We start from the raw sequence: 13845 nt of genomic DNA, 5'->3' as shown, positions 1-13845 counted from the left end.
GGGCTGCGTTCCTGATATGGAATCATGTGCTCCCATTTTCAAAAAAGCATAGTACTGGATTGAATTTTTGTGGTCTCTGGACTCTTGTAAGTTGTAAACCCTCATCTTTCAGGTGGGTGATTTCTTTCTTCTCAGGATAGAAAGGCCTTGTAGCTATGATTATTGCAACATTGAGCAGTCATCACTGTTCTCAACCTTGTGCTCAATGAAAGAATTATACTCCTGACTTTAGGGCGCCTTGTGACTCACTCCTCCCACCGCACTACACCTTTAAATGACCTTTACTAGGGCAACCATGACCTACTATATTTAACATTGATCTATCTTCCAGTTTTCTGGTACTGCACAGAGACTGAAATGATTGCTTCAGAGGTGGGGGTCAAGATGAGCAAGCTTTTTGCTGCTGGATAGTCTATTAGAGATGTCCATACATGGCTCTTAACTCTTAGAATTCCCTTTGCACTGTCAGTTATATACTACCATGCCCTTGGGAAGCATACACACAGTAAGCACCAATGTGAGTAAGTGGTGTTGGGTGTCCTATGAGTGGCGGGAGGGCAACTTGAGTGGTTCCACGGTACATCAGAAAAGACATTTCTTCTATGTTTCTGAACAATAACATTCCCATTCCTTTTGCTTTAATGTACATTTAGATTTTTCTGAATGATAGTGCAAGACGTATATCGGCTCTTTTAGATGCTGCATGAGGGATCTATCCCTTATACTGTACTCAAGGGTATTGTAACCCCTTTTTGGATCATAATATACTGCCTGACTACATAGTCAAGACACCCTGCTTCCACAATTTTGCGGTGCATTCACTGACCATCCTGTAAGGATTATTCTGAGTAACTCAGCGTTAGGTATTACGCCATTATCAGAAAGGATATTACCAGGGATCGATCCCGTTAAGTTATCGCGTTGAGGACGACCTAATGGTCGAAACGCGTGTCGGCTGTGACCACAATAAATCACCATTCACACCACTGGATGGCTGCTCTTTGCTTATTCAAAAATATTTGAGCGTATATACTAATACTAAAGACTTGAATATTTGAATACTGAGTCTTCTTCTCAGTATAACTACACAAACAATACTCTCATGCTAATAACTGTGGGAGGAACCCAGGGGAACCTCCTGTGTAGTTCCTGCTGCATTGGACTACCTATATTTTGCGAAAGTTGAGCGCACCCGAACCTGTCACTCCCCTTTTCATGCTTACTACTCGTATATCAAACCTGCTAACGCCAGGTTTAAAGTTTTTCTTTTACACTAATATTCAAGAATGATGCAAAGTGCACACAGGTGGTCCATTTAGTATTGAAATGAAAATGGAACCATTCCATCCCTGTAATGCAGCCTTTCATAGAAAATGACCCTACATGTTTTAGGAGGCATTCCCAAGCATTTGCCGGCACCCATAGTCATCTTTTAACAGATAATAGACTCCACCTTCTTCAAGGCGAAAATTATCTGTAGGGCACTGCATGTGAGAATTGTTAAAGCCTATAAATCCTGAGGACTCTGGTTAATAATGGACAATGGCCCAATATGTTTCTCAGCTGAGGTATTCATGTAGAGCCAGGGCTTTGATGGGTGAGGAGGATGGGGCTCATTTCAACTTTGCCAGTGCAGATTTAACGTGCCGGTATCACCATATAACGGCACATTTCCACACTGCCAAAGTACAAGTTTGTCGGTAAGGTGACGGAATGACCTCCAGCTAAAAGTTGGCAGTCATTCCACCACCGTACCGGCCCAAAATAGCTGGTGTTACCAGCACTGGTATTACCGTTGTCGGTAATACCAGCGATCCCCTCCCATTGAGTCCCATGGGACTCCATGGAATGGGGCTTTACCACCGTTACCAGCACTTGGAATACAGTGGACATTCCACCGGACTGGGTGCTGGTAATGGTATTACCGACAAACTCATAATGAGGGCCCTAGTCTAATGATTATTTGTCTAATAATTATTTGGAGTGTGTTCACAAAGTCAAAAGCCAGGATGGCAGCAACATGTTTTGTTTAAAGGTATTTTCCAAGACATTTTCAACAGGACAATTGGTTATGTGACACCCATGAAAATAAGTGTTGTTTGCGAAGTATGTTTCTAGGTGGATAGCCAAAAAAAGATTGGGCTAATGGAAATCTAAATATACATGTGTAAATGGCTCCGTTCTGTTCCTTCGTTCAACAGTGTCCCTCATTGAGGGATATAAACACACGGTACTAAATCCCCATATCAGACTCCTCCAATGCCATTAGAATATGTGTTGGTTTTAATAAAGGTAAAGACAGGAAAGAAACACAGTGCACAGTAATATACCCTTAGCACGGAAGAGAACCCTGTTCTTCCTCTGAAAAAGGAATCTGTCTTAGTGGGGGGGGGTATGCACCTTCTCCTTCTCAGGTGCTTTTCTTTTCATGGTAGTCCTCTCATTTCCTAACTGCTGTCTGTGGCCCGGGTCCTCCTACTGAAGAATCTATTGGCCTCCATTTAGAGCTTTGTGCCTCAACAGATTGTGCCTTGGGAAATATTGTGTTCAGACTTGAACCTGCAGTAATGGTGGCGCTAGGAATATCGCTCATTTTTAAATGCCACAAGGATCATTGAAATGTCAGCAAATGTTCCAATATGCAAATTTATTTTGTATGCACCTTTGAGAATGTAGATGATTAAAGACCTCCAGGGAGGCTGTTCCTGTCCACATGGGTCGCAGTACATGCACATAGTACCTTGCTCAGCCATAATACATGTGTGCAGCTGTGCTCAAGGGTTGGCAGTGTTTCTGGTGTGGAAGCGTGGGGGAGAGGGGTCATGATTTTGCTGAAGGTGCTGTTAAGCATTGATTTTGCAAGATTACCATCGCCTTGGCTGAGACGGGAATCGGCACATCGGCATATATTTTTTAATGGCTTTTGCCAGCTGGCTCTCAAAAGTAACAATAACATAATTAAACATCATGTAGTCATACGAAGAAAAATATTTATATTGATGGTCAATGTGGCTTTAAATACAAGGTAATGATCCCTTGTTGTCTGGGGCTGGGACTGTAAGGGGAGGGGGTGTAAGACTTGGCCATTACAGTTGGCATTTGAAAGCCAAACAGGCAGTTTCATGACAAGTAACCACTGCAGGACATGCCTGGCCTTCATCATATGCTCATGTTTTTCAGTACGCAAGAGTAACCCACTTAACGGGCAGGGCTATGGGATTTCAAAGAGGCCTTGGAAATCATTTTCAAAGTGGCCCCAGGTTACACATTTTCAGCAAGCCCAACCCTTTTCCTAAATTTGAAAATAAAGTAGGCTACCACACAAAAGAGGTCCAGGGTGCAGAAGTCTACCAGGAAATCTCCAGAGTTCCCCATGGGCCAGTCAACCCCTGCTTACCCCACTACCTAACCAAGCATCTCGAGATATCCTTCGGTGGCATAGATTTAGACCCTCAGTTATCAAACTTCTCATTAAATAAGCACCTGGGGATAGCAGTGTCTAAAAATGCAAAGACACTCTGACGATATACTGACCACCATGAACTACAGACATAGTCGGACCCTGTGCAACTTCTCTACAGCGGAAAAGTTATAGTTCGGATCAAAGTCTTATCTACCATGTCCACCGTACCTCTAGTACAAGATCTTTTAACCATTCCTTAACAGTTTGCCATAATCACTGTGGGTTTTCTTCTTGAAGCAAATAGGGCAATACACCCAATGACCTTTAAACATGTTTAGGTTTTCATGCAGATGTAATCTAGTTATACCTGTTACAGACAAACAGAAAAGTTCCACCCGAACCTTGTCATGAATTAGTCAATTGAAGTACTTAGAATAAGACATCACGTTGACAGCAGCTGTAGAACCCTTATTCTAAGGTGGCCGCCTTCATACTGCTGAGGATGTGCCCTGCCTTTGGGAAATTGCGTAGATGGGTATAGCTCAGCTCGACCCAATACGCCAAACCTTGGACATAATAACATAGTGGAGGACACTAAGTGTTAATGAAGCATATAGACAATATATAGTTAATTTAGTGCCTCTTGTAAGCGATTCTGTTGGTGGTTACCACTAAGTTCATTGGTAGACGTGATAATGGACAAAGAAGTTAAAGATCACCCTGGTCTCTGATAAAATAAAAAATGACCTAAGGCACAGGGGGGTGACGCCCCCAATGTTGATAGATAATAAAAGAGTGTGGATGGAAACATGCTTTAATAATCAATGTGTTGTCTAGTATGATAAATATAAGAACTGGTTGGGATCTATGCACTTTAAACAGTCTGTGCTTTAAGTGGAAAAAATAAGTGTGTTCTCAATGTTGAGGCATGAATGGTAATGGCTAAATAGTTCTTTCTTTTGCCAGTCCTACCTTAACCTATATTTTATGGGTATGTAGTTTGCCAGCTGGCTTGCATCATCATGAATGGATACACCTCTCAGACACTGTTGAACACTGTTTTACCTCATTTTTCAATGAAAGAACACACTTTGCCACCCATTGTTCAGATACGACCACCGTGAAGTAGTAAAATCTTCCATATTGCCCCTCCTGTTCAATCAATAAGTTGAATACCCCAAACAAACTCTTAGCTTTTGCAACATCCACTTTCATCAATACGGAGATTTAACAAAAATATACTTTAAAATCTGCTCCCCCTTGGAACTCCACACCCCGAGGAACTGTCTCTTCAACATCAACACCTTTATGGCCACCCACTTCCTTAAACTCAACCCATCCAAAACAGATACCTCTCCATCTGCCCCCAGGCACAAACCTGACTTCACCTTAGATCAAAGAACTCCCCACAGATAATGGACACATCTCCCGATCCTTACCTGGCAAGTCCATTGGCTTCACCATCGACTCCCCCTGACTTGCCTTCATAGACCATAGTTCATGCCAACATAGCATGTAACCTACACTTATACCTCCTACAAAAGACGAGGCACATCCTTCCCCCTTGATGACTTTCCTACCACAGACCAGGCCCCAGTTCTATCAAGTCTATACTACTGAAACAAAGTCCTCCCTGGAGGACCCAACAACACCACGGCCCTCCTGAAATCCACACAGAACACAGTGGCAAAGCTAATTCTAGACCATCGGTATTCAAACTGTGGGTCACGACCCCCTGGGGGTCCGCGGGTGCATCCCTGGGGGGCCCTGAGAGAGCTCAGCATGGGAATTGGGATCTACTGGTACCGGCACCCGCAAAAGGGCAATTATCATGTCCGCCTAACTCGGCATGACCTGGTAATTGCCATTCGCGGGTGCCAGACCCGAATGCAACTCCAGCAGCAGCCGTGCCAGTTTTATAATGAAGCCCACTGTTTCAATAGTACCCAATAGGGTGCTTTGTGTTAAAATGTAAGTAAATTGTGATATATTCAGCAACAATGGTCAACATTACTAACTGCATAGTTAAGTAACTCATCAAAATGGTCCACATTGGCCAAAATGGTGGCCCATTCTGACTGGCCCACACTAGCATTTTACATTTTTGGTACAGGTATTGCCCTATAGGCCTGTCCGAGCCTGGCGGCTCATCCATAATGGCAAGGGGCGCCCACCCAGTGGCCCCTCACCCATTATGGAGGAGCTAAGGAGCCAGCCCAGTGAAACAGTGAGCACTCCCTCAGCTGCTTTATCCAGCTAATGGAGTGCTCCTGGGCTGGCTGAACTGTCAAAGGGAAACGCTGTTTCCCCAGCCGCACATGCTCACTGAGCCATGCAAGTGCTGGGGCGTTTTGCTTCGCCAGCATTGCATAGCTCATTGGAAATGCTGGCTGGGGCACTGCATGTCTGTATGTCCAAGGGGGAGCTCCTGCGCCTCCTCGCACATACGGACAGAGCAGCTGGAGCAGGCCGTTTTTTTTGCACCCACACGCGGGCCAATGCAGAAGGTAAGTTTATGTTCATTGTTTTTATTTAAACATGTGTATGGATGCGTGTATGCTCATGTGAATGATTGCTGTATGAATGTGCAGCGCCTTGCATACACACATAATCATGTTGATTGTGTTAGGACCAGTGGGGCACAGGGATGGTATCTTTTTACTGGACATCTATCATTCAAAACCCTCTGCATTGTCCACAAGGCTTTCTGGTGCCTGGGTCCAAAATACCTTCAGCTATTCCTCCGCAAATACCTCCCCTCTCGAGCTCTTCACTCCTCTACCTCCAACTCCCTCAGGGTCAGTTGTTTATCAAAGAAACAAGCTGGGGGTAGATCTCTGTCTTCGGCTGGGGCCTCCCTCTGGAACAGCGCCATGCCACTCTAAAACTTGAGGAGAACCATCTTTCTTCCTGCACTTATCAGACCTACCCTGTCTGCTGCCTTAAACATAGCACTTGCAAATTGCTGGCTGCACTACCACTGTTTGTTGCCTTTATTATTTATTTATTGTTATTTATCTGTTTCTCCTCTGCTTCGCACTTTCCACTTCTCCCCCCTTCCATGCACTTTTCCCCTCCCCCTCACACTTGCGCGTTCTCAATGTCACTGGGCCTAGTAAGATCGCTGTTTTATTCTCCTCTGTTCCCCTTCCTTGCCTTGTCGCGCTCTGAAACACTTGTGTACGAGCGCGATAGAAATAAAATATCAATACAAATATCAATGCCTGCCCTCTGGACTCCCAGCACCAATTGCAAACTGTTTGGCTATTTAATCATTTTTTGTTAAAAGTATGCTCTACAATGCAACATTTTAACCTATTATTTAAAAAAAATTCACAGGAGGTAAACCCCCCCGAACCTCCCCTTATTGGTTCGAGCTCCCTCACTATGCTCAGTCGCTATTGCATTTTTGGCGGAAATAGTTATGCCCCTCCACTTAAAAAAGAATCACCAGCCGCCACTGGCCCTCAGACTGTGTCGGGAACGGGATGGGGGAACCCAGGGACTATGGTGGGAGCACAATGGGTGGGAAACATGGGATAGTGGTGGGAGCAGAGTGGGGAGAGCCCGGGGTGTGTGATGGGGTGGGGAGAGACTAGCGACTGGGTAGGAGTGGGATGAGGGAGCCCAGCGATTGTGATGGGAGCAGGTGACGCGCGCAATATATACTGTCCATTTGGCATTGTTGGGGGGGTCCCGACCTGCCCACATTTTGCTCAGGGGGGCCCCGGCCAAAAAAGTTTGAAGACCACTGTTCTAGACACACCCAAACACTCACACATCGCCCCAGCTATGTCCCAGCTCCACCAGATCCACATACCCCAGAGAATTGCTTCCAAAGCACGCTGCATCATATGCAAAGCCATCCACCTCCTTATCAAACGCGTATCCTTCCTTCACAACAAATTGAAACCAAACACCCACACAAACGCTAGACAAGCCAGACAAATGCAATTACACATCCCACTCTGCAAGGTAACCTGCGCTCAAAAACAGGCTTCCCTTAATGGGCACCCAGAACCTGGAACAGCTTCCCACCCCACATCTGCACCACTCTTTCTGTCATCACCTTCTGTACAATCCATAAAGCTCGTCTCTTTTGCAACCTAATTCAGACAGACCTCTTTTCCCGCTATCCTTTATCTCTTCTGATCTTTCTATCCTGTTCTGAAAAGCAATGTAACTTCTTTCTACCTCCTTCCTTTCACACTTTGGAAGGCCCTCAAAAGCCCTCTGGGTAGGCCCGGAGCTGTATGAAAGTTTAAATAAATAAATTGTGATACAGAGAAGAAAAGGACCTCTCTGTCAGAGCAAAATCTCTCATAGGAAAACTAACGAAGACATGTTCAAAATAATTGTTCCAAGAATAAATCTGGATGACTACTAGACATATGCTGTGAAATTGTAATAATTCTCCATAATAGCTTGTGTGTTAATATGAAGCTTGGCTGGGCTACAAATCAGATGTTCAGTTGGAAAAAAACAAAGGTTTGGCGTTATGTTTGAATGAGAAATTGAGTGTATTGTGTAATGGTTCAAATGAGCGTCGTTTAATAAAAATATGCACTTTTTTAGCTCTGCTTAATTTGAAAAAGATTAGTGGAAGAAAATAAATCTTGAATCTCTTATTTTGGCAGAGGATAGAGTGTCATTGACAGAAGACTACTGTTTTGTCTTGATTGGTGGTTTTTATGAAAAAATGAAAACATACATTTGCACTTAATGATCTATGTTATGATTGAGAAAATTCTCGGGGACAATTAAAAACAACCAATTGCAATGCCAACAGTTTTGGCTTTTATGTAGGCGTGGGAAAGGCATTTGGTAGGCACTGCCGTATAGATACAAACTGCCCATTAATAGTAGCGGCTGTAAAATGGATCAAGTAGTTGGGCATATAACAATAGTGCCTGAAAAATGCCTACCTAGTACATGTACATAAGCCAAAACACGTGGCTTTATTTATTTAATTTATTTAATTTATAAAGCGCACTAGCAGCCCGGAGGCATCGAGGTGCTGGTCCAAGGAAATGCTTTAGTAACATGGTAGTTATAAAAAGCATAGCAGTTGATAGCAAACAGTGAATAATTTGTTTAGTGACATGGTTGTTTATGGAGAATCTAAGTGATTTGCCCACGGTTGAAACTACATCGGGCAAAACGTTTGCATGAGAAAGGTGTGAACTACCAAAGGTTCGCACCTTTCTAATGCAAACACACATACATTCTCACACCCACACAAACAACACACTTATAACACCCCCCCACCCACACCCTCACCCTCAGCACACCCCCATCCACACCCCCAACATAAACAAACCCCACACACCTTAATCTTCACCCTGGGTTCCTGTAGCGCCAGTTCCCTTTAACTTCCGTGATTGGGAACCGACGCTGCAGGGTCCTTTTCTTTTCTTTTTTTTTTTAACGGAAGGCTGCGGGGTGTCCCCCGCATCCCCCGCTCACTATATCATGAAGTGTAGTGAGCGGGGCGATGCGGAGGACACCCAGAAAGCTACAATGCTACCACCAAAGGTTCAAACTTTTGGTGTTCAAACCTTTGGTGGTAGCATTTTTAGAACTTTTAGTCGTTACAACCATTTTTTTTCGGTACAATCGTCCTAAACTGTTTATGGATACAGTGAGCAGACAATGAACATCCGGTCATAGAAACTGGTGGCAAGTTCATACGAAAAGCATGGTCTTGATCGCTTTGCGAAGGCTAGGTGGGTTGTTATTCCGCTGAGGTCAGGTGATAGCGAGTTCCAGAGGGAGGCAGCAATGAAGGGGAAGCTGGAACATCTGGCGCGTGTTCTCAGGACCTTGGGTACTGTGATTCATTTGTAGGGAGTTCTGGTGGATTTGGCAGTGTGTGGTTTTGAGATTCTTTGTGAGAGATACAGGGGGGCTGTGTTGTGTAGGCATTTCTGTGTGAGAGCCAGGGTTTTGAAGATCACCCTTTCTTTGATAGTGAGCCAGTGGGCTTGTTTCCTAGCGGCTGATATGTGGTCTCTTCAGGGGATGCCAATGGCTGCCCTGAGCACGTTGTTTTGGACAACTTGGAGTTTTTCAATGTTTGTAGCGGAAGTGCTGGCAAGGAGGGCATTACAATAATCAAGGCGGGATCCAATTATGGCTCTGGATATGGTTCGGCAGTTTTGCACTGAAAGGAAGGGTTTGGCTGTGCTAAGTAGTTTGGAGTGGTAGGCAGCTGCAGATGCTATGGCGTTGGCTTGTCTTGGCATATGTTGTAGTCCAGGTAGACTCCAAGTTTTTTGACGGTTTGGGAGACAGAGATTTGAATATTGTCGATTGTGAAGCTGTTGCATTGGTCATTGAGTTTCCTTAGAGTTTCAAGGGAGCCAATTGGAAGAAGCTCAGTTTTGTTCCCATTTAGACACAGACAGTTTTCTGCAATCCATATTTGAATGGTGGCATAGTTTGAGTTGAGGTGTCAGATTCATAGTCTCCTGAGAGTAGGATGAGGACCTGCGTGTCGTCAGCGTAGTTTGTGCATGTGATGCCTAGGGCGTCCAGGATGAGGAATAATTGCCTGGTGAATATGTTGTAGAGGGTGAGGGAAATGCAGGAGCCCTGTGGCACACCACACTTGATGATGTTGAGATGGGCACAGGCTTGGTTTGAGAAGACCTTCATGGCTCTAGCTTAGAGGAATGAGGTTATCCACGCTGTTGCATTAGGGGAGAAGTTGGCAGCAGACAATAAATGATGGCAAAGGGGGTTGTGGTTAATGAGATCAAACGCTGCCAACAAATCTAGGAGGAGGGCTGGTTTGCCCGTGTCTCTCATGTCATCCATTTGACTCTTGAGGTCTAACAAGGCTGTTTCGGTCCCATGGCCTGGGCGGATTCCAGATTAACAGAGACTGAGAAGGTTATTAGCTTCTAAGAACTTTTGTACTTGGAGATGTGCGGCTATGTCCAACATCTTTAGTAGAAATGGCACTGTGGTGATGGGTCTATAATTCCCTGGGTTAGTTGGGTCAAGCAAGGGTTTCTTTAGGAGTGGGCATACCCAAGCTTCCTTAAGACTGGTTGGAACATGACCAATGGTGAAAGAAGCGTTGATGAATTTGGTGAAAAAGGGGGCAAGAGTTGGTGTGCATTCTTTGATGAGATGGGAGGGGCAGATGTCTCCTTTGCAGTTTGATGGTTTAATGGAATTAAGGAGATCAATGACTGCCTTTTCAGTGATGTCCTGAAAGGATAAAAAGGGAGATTCATTCCCATTGAGGTTTGAGTGGGTTTGTGGTTCAGAGGTTTGGTGGTTCAGAGATTGTAGGTGAGCTTGGATTTTATACTGAAGGGTGTCGGGTTTGCCCAGCATAGCCGATTTGATGCTGTTGCACCAGGCTTCATCTTTGGTGAAGGAATGTGGGGGTTAGTGGGGGATTCACACTCTCTGAATATAGAGAAGACATCCATGGTGTCCGACTTGGCATTTGCTATTCTAGTGTTGAACGAGGTGGCTTTGGCTTTAATGATGGCCATTTTGTATTCTTTGGCTATTTTATTGAGTTCTAGGTTCATCGCATCGCTAGGTTTGACTTTCCAAGTGGTGAGAGCTTCCCTTTTCCTGGTGCGAAGAGCCAGGAGTTCGGAGGTGTACCAGGCATTGGTGTGCTTAGTACGTTTGGCTTTCCTTGAAGTGAGAGGGGTGAAGGAGTCTACTGCTTGGGTAATGATGACATTGAATGTGTGTGCTAGTGATTTGGGGTCCTTGGAGAATGGGGGCTTGAGGGCAGGCACTGATAGGTGGGGAAGGAGCCTTTCATTGGTAAGCAGGTGAGAGTCTCCCCTTCCGCCCTTTGCCGGGCGAAGGGTAGACTCTGGCTGGGGAGTAGCCTTGGTGGTTAACAGATTGAAGAGAATAATGTGGTGGTCTGTCCATGGAAGGGGGGAGTTTGAGTTGATGGTGAGTTGGCAGTTGTGGTGTGCTCCAGTCGAGGGTGCGACCTTTAGTGTGGGTGGGATTCGTAATGGCTTGTTTGAACTGAAGAGTTGGCAACACCTTATCTAGGGATTTGGCAGAGGAGTCATTAGGGTCTTTTAGGCCACGATTGAGGTCCCCTATGAGAATGGCTTTGGTGGTTCTTTTTAAATTGTCAGATAGGAGGTATACTAAGGAGGCCTGGAAGTTGGGTGTGGGTCCTGGGGGGCGGTAGACAATGTGGAAGGAAATGGTACAACACAGGGATGGGCTGAGCTTGAGGGGCAAGTGGTCACTGTGGTTGCCTATCTCACCATCCACCTTTCTGATTGGGATGGATTCTCTAGCTATGAGTTCCACCCAACCTCCTTTGAGGTGTGGGCGGTCCTGCCTGAGGATTCTGTAGCCAGAAGGTATCGCGAGGGCTAGAGCTGGTCCAGAGACTTCTTTGAGCCCGGTTTCATTGATTATAAGGAGCTCTAGATTATGGCTGGTGATGAGATCATGTATGTCCAATGCGTGGGCTGGGAGAGATTGGGCATTAATGAGAGCGCAGCTGAGTGGAGGGGTATGTGCTGTGCAAGGTTTGGTGGAATGCGTCATGGTGGAGGTGGATGCATTAGAAGAGTTGTTTCTGGTGGTCTTGTGTTTAGTGGGTAGCTTGTTGGATTGCCCCCTGAGTTTAGCATTAGTGATTGGGGGCTTTATGGTGTCAAGGGTAATTCCATTTTGTATGGGTGAGGCATCACAGTGTTTTATGTCAAGAGGAAGGGGAGCTGGGGTAGTCTTGTCACTGGCAAACACTGAGGGTGTGGCAGATGAGACGGCATGAGTAGGAGTGAGGGGGTTGGCATGATTAGCAGTTTGTCTCATGGGAAGTGATGTGAGTTCCTCGGAGGGGTTCTGAGACTGGCTGGAGACTGCATGAAGATGAGAGTACAAAGCAGTGTCATGGGGTGCATGAAGTTCGGAGGTGGGCCTTTTAACAGAGTGCAGAGGCAAAAAGGGAGGTGACTTGGGTAGGAAGTGGGTTGGAGGAATATTGAGTGGGCTGGGAGTATAGTAGCCATTTGTAGTTTTTGATGATCGTGGTAAGCATGGCTCTCTAATTGTGTTATGGTCATCTTCTGCAGATGTGCTATGTATAGTGTCAAGGGGGGCACAAGATCTAACCTGCATGAATCAGTGGGGCAGTTTTGTGTCGGTCGAGCTGGCAAGGGCACAGTATTTGGTGCAAAAAACGGCAAAGGTGCAGCAGGCGGGCAGATGCAACATTCAATATTTTGTGCAAATAGGCAGGAAGGTGCAACAGTCAGGCAAGGTGCAACAATCAATATTTGGTGCAAATAATCAGCAAAGGTGCAACAATCAATATTTGGTGCAAGTAGGCAGCAAGGTGCAACAATCAATATTTGGTGCAAATAGTTAGCAAGGTGCAACAATCAATATTAGGTGCAAATAGGCAGCAGGGTGCAACAATCAATATTTGGTGCAAATAAGCAGCAGGGTGCAACAATTCGGCAAGGTGCGGCAATCAATATTTGGTGCAAATAGGCAGCACGGTACAACAATCAGGCAGGGTGCAACAATCAATATTTGGTGCAAGTAGGCATCAAGGTGCAACAATCAGGCAAGGTGCAACAATCAATATTTGGTGCAAGTAGGCAGTAAGGTGCAACAATCAATATTTAGTGCAGATAAGCATTAAAGTGCAACAAACAGACATAGGCCCAAGATGATGGTGCAGGAGATCTAGGAGGGCAGTGTATTGTCACATGAGAGCGCTATGTAGAGGTGAATACATTGAATGTATACAGTGGTTGGTCTATAGGTGGGGAATGCATGAGTAGGGCATGTTCAGAGGACATGGTAGCCTGGTGCGGTCCCAGTACATTCAGAAAGTGCATTGCACCCTGGGGAATCCGTGCGGGTGTTGGGCAGCGAGCGTGCAGTGATGAGGTACTGTGTAACTGAGGTAGATTAGTCTTAAAACTAATAGCAGATAACTGATGGCTTGTATGTGGTGGTAGGAGATGTGTTGCAGCAGCATTCTGCTTCGGTGCGCAAGGAACCAGATGCAGGATGCATGCCTTACGTTGCAGGCCGGGTTGGCGGGTGGTAGCGAATGGTAAGCAAGTATCTGGGCTCTAAGAAGGGGTGCTCAGTGGGAGCAGAGCAGCGGTGCGTGAGCTCTGATCTGGAGTACTGTATTAACAGGGGATAGATAGCGGAGCAAAATAGGGCTCGACTTACTTACTGTTTTTTTTCTTTTTTTAAAAACAATGCTATTATTATTTCCAACATGGACAACATGGACAACATACAATCAACACATATGCATGTCAGTTCTCATACTGTTTTACCCCTCTACCCTCCTTCCCAAGCCTACCACACCCCACAAACGTCTTCAATCCCTTTCTGTGGGCGTCTCACCATCTTCCCCACCTGACGGGGTATCCGCCTCTAGGTTTAACCGGTCGGACCCAGTCAGA

Source organism: Ambystoma mexicanum, chromosome 8 (genome assembly GCF_040938575.1).
Source record: "Ambystoma mexicanum isolate Mex_15411 chromosome 8, UKY_AmexF1_1, whole genome shotgun sequence".
In the NCBI taxonomy this organism is placed as follows: Eukaryota; Metazoa; Chordata; class Amphibia; order Caudata; family Ambystomatidae; genus Ambystoma; species Ambystoma mexicanum.
This window is presented reverse-complemented; position numbering follows the sequence as displayed.